This window comes from Ursus maritimus, unplaced genomic scaffold (assembly GCF_017311325.1).
Source record: "Ursus maritimus isolate PB19 unplaced genomic scaffold, ASM1731132v1 scaffold_17, whole genome shotgun sequence".
Classification (NCBI taxonomy): domain Eukaryota; kingdom Metazoa; phylum Chordata; class Mammalia; order Carnivora; family Ursidae; genus Ursus; species Ursus maritimus.
In genome coordinates, this window is record NW_024424119.1 from 58,918,198 (window position 1) to 58,926,016 (window position 7,819).

General features: G+C 63.1%; 1 long non-coding RNA gene across 4 annotated transcripts in view; it reads left to right on the forward strand.

Moving 5' to 3' along the window:
• Positions 1 to 4,729, forward strand: part of LOC121103123 — a 7,978-nt gene extending 3,249 nt beyond the window's left edge. For 2 of the 4 annotated variants that reach the window (XR_005835295.1, XR_005835298.1), the window contains exons 4-7: positions 1,603 to 1,926; positions 2,487 to 2,653; positions 3,055 to 3,157; positions 3,290 to 4,729. This is a non-coding gene — a long non-coding RNA (uncharacterized LOC121103123). Of the gene's footprint in view, positions 1 to 1,602; positions 1,927 to 2,410; positions 2,654 to 3,054; positions 3,158 to 3,289 lie in introns of all 4 variants that reach the window. The other 2 variants (XR_005835296.1, XR_005835297.1) reach the window with 2 other exon arrangements.
• The last annotated feature ends 3,090 nt before the right edge of the window (positions 4,730 to 7,819 follow it).

A 7,819-nucleotide genomic window follows, 5' to 3' on the forward strand; every position in this document is an offset into this window, starting at 1 on the left:
CCCTCTTGAGGGTTCTGATTAGCACTGCAGCCCCTCTGCATGTGCAGCGAGGGTTTCCTGGCACCTGGTCCCATAGCTGATCCAGAGAGCATCGAGCTGGGGGCAAGAGGGAGGTCACAAGAGAGAAATCTGCGAACTGATGAGCCACGGAGGTGGGGTCTCAGGAGTGGGGGCCCGGGTGCACTTGGGAGCAAGGCGGAGAACCAGTGCCTGGCACCTGTCTGTCCTCCCCTGGATGCCGCAAGCCTTCGGCAGCCCTGCAGGCGGCTGAGTGTGGAAACCTGACTGCCCAGGGCTGACAATCCACTGAGGTGGGATCTGGGGGAGCACCTTTCTCTTCCCAGGGCTCCCCTGGCCACGCACACCCCCAAACTCTGCTTGCTCCGTGAGGGTCTCTGGGAGTCGGTGCGAGCTCTGCCGCATCTGTTCTGGAAGACGCTTTCCTCCTCCTTGCAAGGCTCGTCTCGAGGGTTAAGGCCCATCAAACACACCCAAACCCAGGACGCTCAGCCAGCTGCCTCCTGGACTGCCCACTGGGGTGGCTGATGGCCGTCCCTGTGCCGTGGCCAGACAGGGCCCCTTGCCATGCCCCAGACCTGCTCCCCCTGCCTCCTCTGCTTCGGCGAATGGCCGCCTATTCCTTTGGGCAGCTCAGGCCAAGCACCTCCTTATCCCTCACCTTTCTCACGTCCCGGGTCCCATCTGTCCCGTAGGCCCACAGCACCACCATACAGCTGACCCTTTCTCATACCCACTATCTCCCTGCTACCCTCCCAGTCCAATCCCCTTCTCCTCAAGTTACTGCGGCAGCCCCGGAGCTGGGCTCCCCCGTCTCCCCCCACCCCATTGCCCCTGTCCAGGTCTTGTACCCCACAGGAGCTCTGTGAGAACATGTCAGATCACAGACCCCCTCTACTCAGATCCCTCAGTGCCCCCCATCTCCCTCCCACACAGAACTTGAGTCCAAGTCCTCGCAATGGCCAAGACCTGGGTCTCCACCCTCACTCACCCCTCCTTGGTCCCTGTGCAGCTCCAGCACCCCAAGTCTGCTCCAGCCACACTTTCTGCATGGGGCCTCCGACTGCTGGCCTCCTTCCGCCCCAGGGACTTTGCACCTGCTGTTCCCACTACCCATACTCCCTCGCCATGTCTTTGAGACTACTCACTTCCTTTGGGTCTCTGCCCAGTCGTCCCTGGAGCCTGGGCCTTCCCAACCCTCCCATATAAGAGAGCCAGATGGGCCGTTGCCAGCTGACTCTCTCTGACCCATCCCTAGTGCTAATCCACTCTGACACAGCCCCCTTCTCCCCCACCCCATGGGTACTGGCTCCCCATATTGCTCACCACCCTATTCCTGGCCCAGTGGGGTGCCTGGTACAGGTCAGGTGACCATAGACATCTGCAGAGTATGGGAGCCTAAGGGGCGCTGTGTCCTCACTGAGGAGGGACGGGAACCCCTATCCACCTGCCGGAATTTCGGTGCCTGTCTCCTGCCGGCCGAGTGTCCAGTCTCCAGTCAGCAGGACGGAGCAGGAGGCAGGGGACCCCAGCGTCAGACCCCTGCCGGGTCTGCCGGTGTGAGAAGAGACTCCAACCCCACAGATGCCTGAGCAGGAGAGCGGTGCCTCCCCAGGACGTGTACACAGGGTCCTGTCGGCCTGAGCTGAGTGCAAGCTGGACATCCACAGTGCGTCCTCGCACCTGGGAGCCGGGCCCAGGCCTGTGAGGGGACAGCAAAGGGCGGACGTCCGCCCTCCTTGCTCCACCCCTGCCCGTCAGCACAGAAGCAAGGACACCGAAAGCCTTGGTGCCACGGCGTTTGCGCTCTCAGGAGGGAGCCTCTCTTATCGTCCAAAGAGGAGTTCACCAGGGCCAGAGTCAATGTCCGACTGTGGGTCCCTGACCCTCCCTTGGAAGCTGCCCCAGGTGGGCTCTTCCTCATCCCTAATGGGGAGCAGCCCGTGGAGGGTTTTCCTGCAGTCACCCCAAGCACCCGCGTTCCTAGCAAAGGCTAAGTTAGGGAAGACCCCAACCCCGGGACTGGGTAGCTGCCAGAGAAGCGGTGAGGCTCCACTTCCACCCCCCTCCCCCGGGAGGCTCCAGGAGAGGCCCTGGCCGCCCGTGTGCGGCCACATGCCAGCAGTCCACAAAGGACCCCTTTGTTACCATCCTGCTCTGTGCCAACCAGGCAGCGGGGAGGGGGTGCTGAACGCCCGGGCACTCGGGCCGTCCCCTCACAGCCGGGGTTTGAGTAGGGCCCCCGGTCTCACCCCAGACTCGGGGAGCAGCCCTGCCTCATGGATCTAAGCGGGGGCAGGAGCCAGCGATGCCGCAGACCCCAGCCTCCAGACTTGCAGTCCGAGGCCGGCCCCCACCTTGAGCGGTTGGGTTTTGCCCATCCCATCCCCAGTTTCAGATTCGAATTGAGGCCAGCACCTCTTTTAATATGAAACAGTCCAACGGATCCTGTGGCCTACCCCCACCAGGACGTCTGCCCGGGACCCCAGGGTGGCACTGCTGAGCCTTTGGGGGGAGCCAGGGTCCACACCTAATGGCCACCCAGGGCCACAGCGTTGCAGAATTCTCGTCTCGCCGAGTCGAAGCGTGGATCTCGGGGACACCGAGGTGAAGTGAAGTGAAAGTTTAAGTGAAGGTGAGAGCAGAATGGGAAGAAGAGGAGGGAGCTCTCCAGAGCGAGGGGCCTCCGTGGGTTGTCACCAGAGGCGGTTAGGGTCAGCCTTTCGTGGAACACTGACCAGGGAACTTGGTAAATACCTTGTCTATACCGCGGAAGAGGGACATGGTGTTTTCCTAAATACCCTGAGTACAAACAAGGTGTCCCTTCTGTCTGGTAAGACCTTGCCGTTTCTCCACATCTGGGATTCTGTGAGCCTGGTCACTAGCCCCCTGCCCCTCTCTCCCACCCCTGACTCAGCAAGGCTCAGGCCACCCTCCAGCCACAGCCCAGCTCAGGACGTCAGGCCCTGGCTCCTGCCTGGGCTCCTGCCTGGGCGGCAATGGCCAACCTTGAGCACAGCCCACACCCCTCCCCAGGAAACAACCTCACTTTTGTTCCTGGCCCGGCTCCTGGACTTCGGGGGCCTGCCCTCAAGGCAGCACTGTATGCATTCCTGCAGGAGGGAAAGAACAATGGAAGGTGAGTCTCCAGGCCCTGCCCCTGTGACAAAGGGGCCAGCAGCCCAGCTTCTCCAGAGCCAGGTCCAGCTGGCCCATCAGAGACCGCCCAGGTCCCTCTGCCATTCCTGCTCTTACCGTGGTTATCCTGCAGAGTCGGCACCCCCAGGAGGCAGCAGGCCCTCCACCCCTGGGGTCCCTCCACTCCACTCTGGGGTCACGCTCCGCCTGCCAGGCACCCAGCACCCTCCGCGGGCTCCACGTTAGAAGGCATCAGCCCACACTGGAATGGGGACCACGTGTGTTCTGCAGTGAATCTGGCAACAGACTCTGGGATCCAGGCCGCAGCCCCCCTGCCCCCCGGGCAGCCCGTGCGCCCCTGAACACTCTGAAGACCCTGTATGAGGGGGGGATTTCAGACTTCGTGTTTCTGATGGAGAGTCTGGTTGTCCTGCAGACACAGGAGCTGGGAACTCAGGAGACGTCCAAGGATAAGAAGCGTGGAGGGAGAGCAGGAGGGGTAGCCAAAACAGAGAAAAGGGCTGATGGGGCCTCACTCTGTGCTCAGTTGATTCCCTCCAGGCCTGAGCAGCTGGCCTTTGCCCACTCCCCAGTGTCCGTCCTCCTCCCACCCATGTTCTCCTTGTAGCGCACAGGCTGCCAGTCTCTGCTGGCTGCTCCCCACAGGGCCTTTGCACCTGCAACCCCCCTGCCTGGGATCCCTCCTCTCCCTGGGTTGGCAAGTGAACTCCGATTGGTTCATCCTTTAGGTGGTGTGCTCAGGTCCTCAGGGAAGCCGTCTGGACCCCCCAGCTGGCTCTCACAGCATGGCCCCCCTGGGGTGCACGTCCACACTCCAGCAGGTGGTTTAATCTGGCCCCTAAGGGAGAAGACACACTTGCTGAGAGAGGTCCAGCCAGAGCACAGGCAGCCTGGGAGGGTGGCAGGCAAGGCCCTCCCCATGGGGGAGGGGGGGCAGATGGGTGCACACCTGCCCCCAGAGAGTCGGGAGACTGGGTTGTCCTCAAGCACGGCTGTGTGCCAGGCCTGGTGCTCAGCCCTGGGACGCGGTGGAGAGTAAGGTGGGCCAGGGCCGCTCTCCTGGGCCTTCTGCCTGAGTGGGGGGCACAGTCAGACCCCAGAATGCCACGGACTAGAAAGCACTGCGTACGCGATGAGGCGCTTCACGCGGCAGGACGGCAGAGTCAGCGGGAATCCCGCCAGAGCGGCCGCCGTGGGGCAAGGTGTGCGGTTCTTCAAGATCTAAACAGAATTACCGTGACCCGGCAGTTCCGCTTCTGACGTGAGTCAAAATTGGGAGCAGGGTCTCCAAGAGTCGTCTGTGCCCCGTATCCGTGGCACCGTTCACAGCGGCCAACGGGTGAGCACGAGCCGAGGGGCCTTCGGTGGACACGTGGTCTTCCCGCGCAGCCAGGCAGTGTCCAGGCTGCACCTACTGAAATGTCTGAGTCGTCGCCGCTGGAGACGGCGTGTTGGGACTGTTGGGGAAGACGCACAAGGTCTGGGGACGGCTGCATGGCGGTGTGGGTACGCGGGGCGCCCCTGAGCTGTGCCCTTAAAAGCGGTGAAGACATAAATCTGATGCTTGTTTTCCAGAAGAAAACACCCAATGCTGTGCATGCACACGAGAGGTGCAGGCCAGGCGGCGGCTAAGTGGACGTGGGGGGAGGTGTGCGGGGGAGGGGCTGCTGGGAGGCGGGTCAGCGGGGCCTGCCAAGCCTCCTGACCCCATGCGCGTGGGCAAGAGTCTTCTGGTTGCCAGGTTCCCGGAGACCCACTGGGGACCTCCCAGGACGCCGGGAGGTGGGAGGCCCGTGATGCCCATTCCCTCAGGAAGACGGGAGGACAGTTTGGGGGAATCAAGCCTCCCGTGGGGGCTGTAGGGACCCCTGGGGAGTTCCCGCTTGAGTCACACGGCCGCAGGCGTCAGGCCGGATGCGGCCGGGGGTCAGTGTGTGGGGATGGAGGGCCCTCCTGTCACTGGTGGTCATCACTGCCCCAAATCCAGGGGTCCTCCCCTGGTCTTCCCGTGACTTCTCAGCGTCTGGCCACACGGTTGAACTGCAACTCCTCCGCCAAACACGTAGGGGCTTGTGGGGCCACGCTGTGGTTTTGGGTCCTCCCCCACCAGCCGCTGGGTCTGGGGTCGCACATACAGCAAACATACAGCGTTTGCCAGGAGCCTCTTGCTGCTGCCAGGAAGCCTGCGGGCGGCCGGGCCCCACAGATTCGAATCCGGGTCTGGTCTTGCAAGAAGACAGGTGGTTGGTGGTCTGTACGACTAACATCCTTCATTTTCAAGGGACAGCCGGAGGTGGTGGGGTCCGCACAGAGCCGAGGTGTGTCCACCAACAGAACCCTCCCCTCGGAGCCCGGGCTGGACTCACCCCTAGACCGCATTGGAGGTCTGGGTGCCCACAGGTCGAACCACACCCAGATGGTACCCTTGGGCTGAATCTACCCATGAATCAGAGCCTCTTGGGGGGTAGGAGATGCCCTCACTGTGGGCTGGGGGCCATCCCTCACCTTGGGGCTCCCCACCCAGCCCTACTGCTCTGGGAGTGAGTGCTCAGTGGCCATGGCCTCTGAGAGCAGAGGAGCTGCACGTGGTGCTGGGCGTATCCCCTCCAAGTCCCCACCAGCCGTATCTCTGCTCCTGGGCCCATGGCAGGCACGGCCTGACCCTGAGACGGGGGCTTCTGGCGATGGCGTAGAGCATGGGGACCAGGGTGGTGACCGGGGGTTCTGTGGGACACCCAGGTATGACTCCCACTCCTCCTTCCCCTCCACTGCCATTCTGGCTCACGGGAGAGCCAAGTCCTCTTCTCTGTGTCCCTGGTCCGGCGAAGGGTCTTGCTCAGAGGGACAGCACAGAGGAGAGGGCCCCAGGGCTCTACCCTCAAGTCCTGACCCAAGTGAGGCTCTGGGGCTTGGGGAGGCAGGAGGGGGAGCCATGGCTGGCAGCTAGTCATCGAAAAAGGGTGGCCCTGAGCTGGCAGGAGGGCCAACTGAGCAAGTTCCTGAAGTCATTCCCTGTGGCGGTCCGGGACAGGGCCCTCCTGCTTACACCCTCATCTCCAAGGAGGAGGGGAAAGGTTTGCGCACTGTCCCACTTCCCTGGCCTGGGTGTGGTCACGTGGAGCCATTCACGTGGCCCGTGGGGCCCCCTCAGACGGCCACAGTCTGGGCTCCCCCAGGGAAGGAAGCCAAGAGTGACGGATGGACAGACAGCCTCGGCCTCTCGAGGGCCCAACTGTCTGCTCTGGGTGGTGTTTGGGGCTGCGGGAGGGACCACAGCCCCAGGCCCTGCTGGCCATGGCCATCATGCTTGTCATTTGTCTCTTGTCCTGGAAAATTCTGGGTGAGGACCTGGTGGCTCAGATTCGGGCTAGCCAAATGAGGCGGTCAGCCTGGGGGAAGGGCCGGAGCGGGCCTTTTGGTCAGCAGGTGTTGCCTTAACTCAGGCCCGGGCTTTGTGGTAATGAACAAGTCCCTGTGGCAGCAGGAGCCCCAGCCCCACCAGGAAACTGCCACCTCACAGCCCTATGTCTGCTGGGTCCTGGGACCATCAAGCAGGGAACTAGGTGCTTACGACACCATTGGGAAGCCAGGCTTCCAGGAATGCATCCCGGAACATTCCAGAGCACTTTGTGAAGGGGCTGGTACCTCTGCGCAATGTCGGGGCATCGGCAGGGACATTGGCTTCCATCCCACAGGCTGCAGTGCAGGGTCAGGAAGCCGGCATGGCTCAGCACGGCACCCCTGCACATCCCTGACCTCGCCTGCCCGGAGCCAGAGCCCACAAGCCTGGAATGACACACCAGGGGAGGTGGGAGGAGCAGGGGCGAGAGCCTCTACAGGACTCACAGGAAGAGCGAGGGTGCGTGAGGGTGCGGGCCCCTGGCGCTCCCTGTGTGATGGAGGAACCCGCCCTCCCCATGCACACCCCACCCCAGCCAGGGCTTCTCCTGGGGGGGGGTAGCGCACCTGGGTCCAGGTAGGCGTGTGAGCGGGTACGAACACTTCTCCTTGACTACCTACAAAGCCGCCCAGGGGAGGGGTTTGCCCAGGGCGTGTTGCTGAAGGACTGAACAGACCCTGGGGTTTAGTACTGCTTGTCACATAATCCACCTCTCCTTCAAAACCCCAGGCAGAGCCGGCTCCTTGTTAGGACGTTCATTCTTGCGATTGGAGCCTGACCGCCATCCAGGCCAGAGGTTCCTAAACTTCCTTGAGAGGTGGAGGTCTGCTGTGCCCACCCTGGCAGGGGCGGTCTCCCTGGTTAGCATCAGCACACAGACCCCGCTCCAGGCTGGAAGGGGCGCCAGGAGCTCAGCCCCCAGCTCCCACTCACTGGCTTGCTGCCCGACCCTCTGCCCCGCGGTACACCAAGGGTGGGTCCTCCTCTAGTGGCTGGAGACTGCCCAGAGCTGCCCTGGAGATGAAGACTTGCTCACCTGGCCCCCAGACTCCTGAAAAGCCCTTCTCCAAGGACCACCTTCTGCAGGCAGGATACCAGCCCGAAGGCCGCAGCGCTGACCGGCCAACAGGTGCCCGGGCAGGGCGGTGCTGGACACGGGATCGCATGCAGCTGGGCACCTGTCTGCTACGCGCTGCGGTGCCGTGAGCTCCGGTCGGGCTCAGCGGGGCCGGCGGGGCAGAG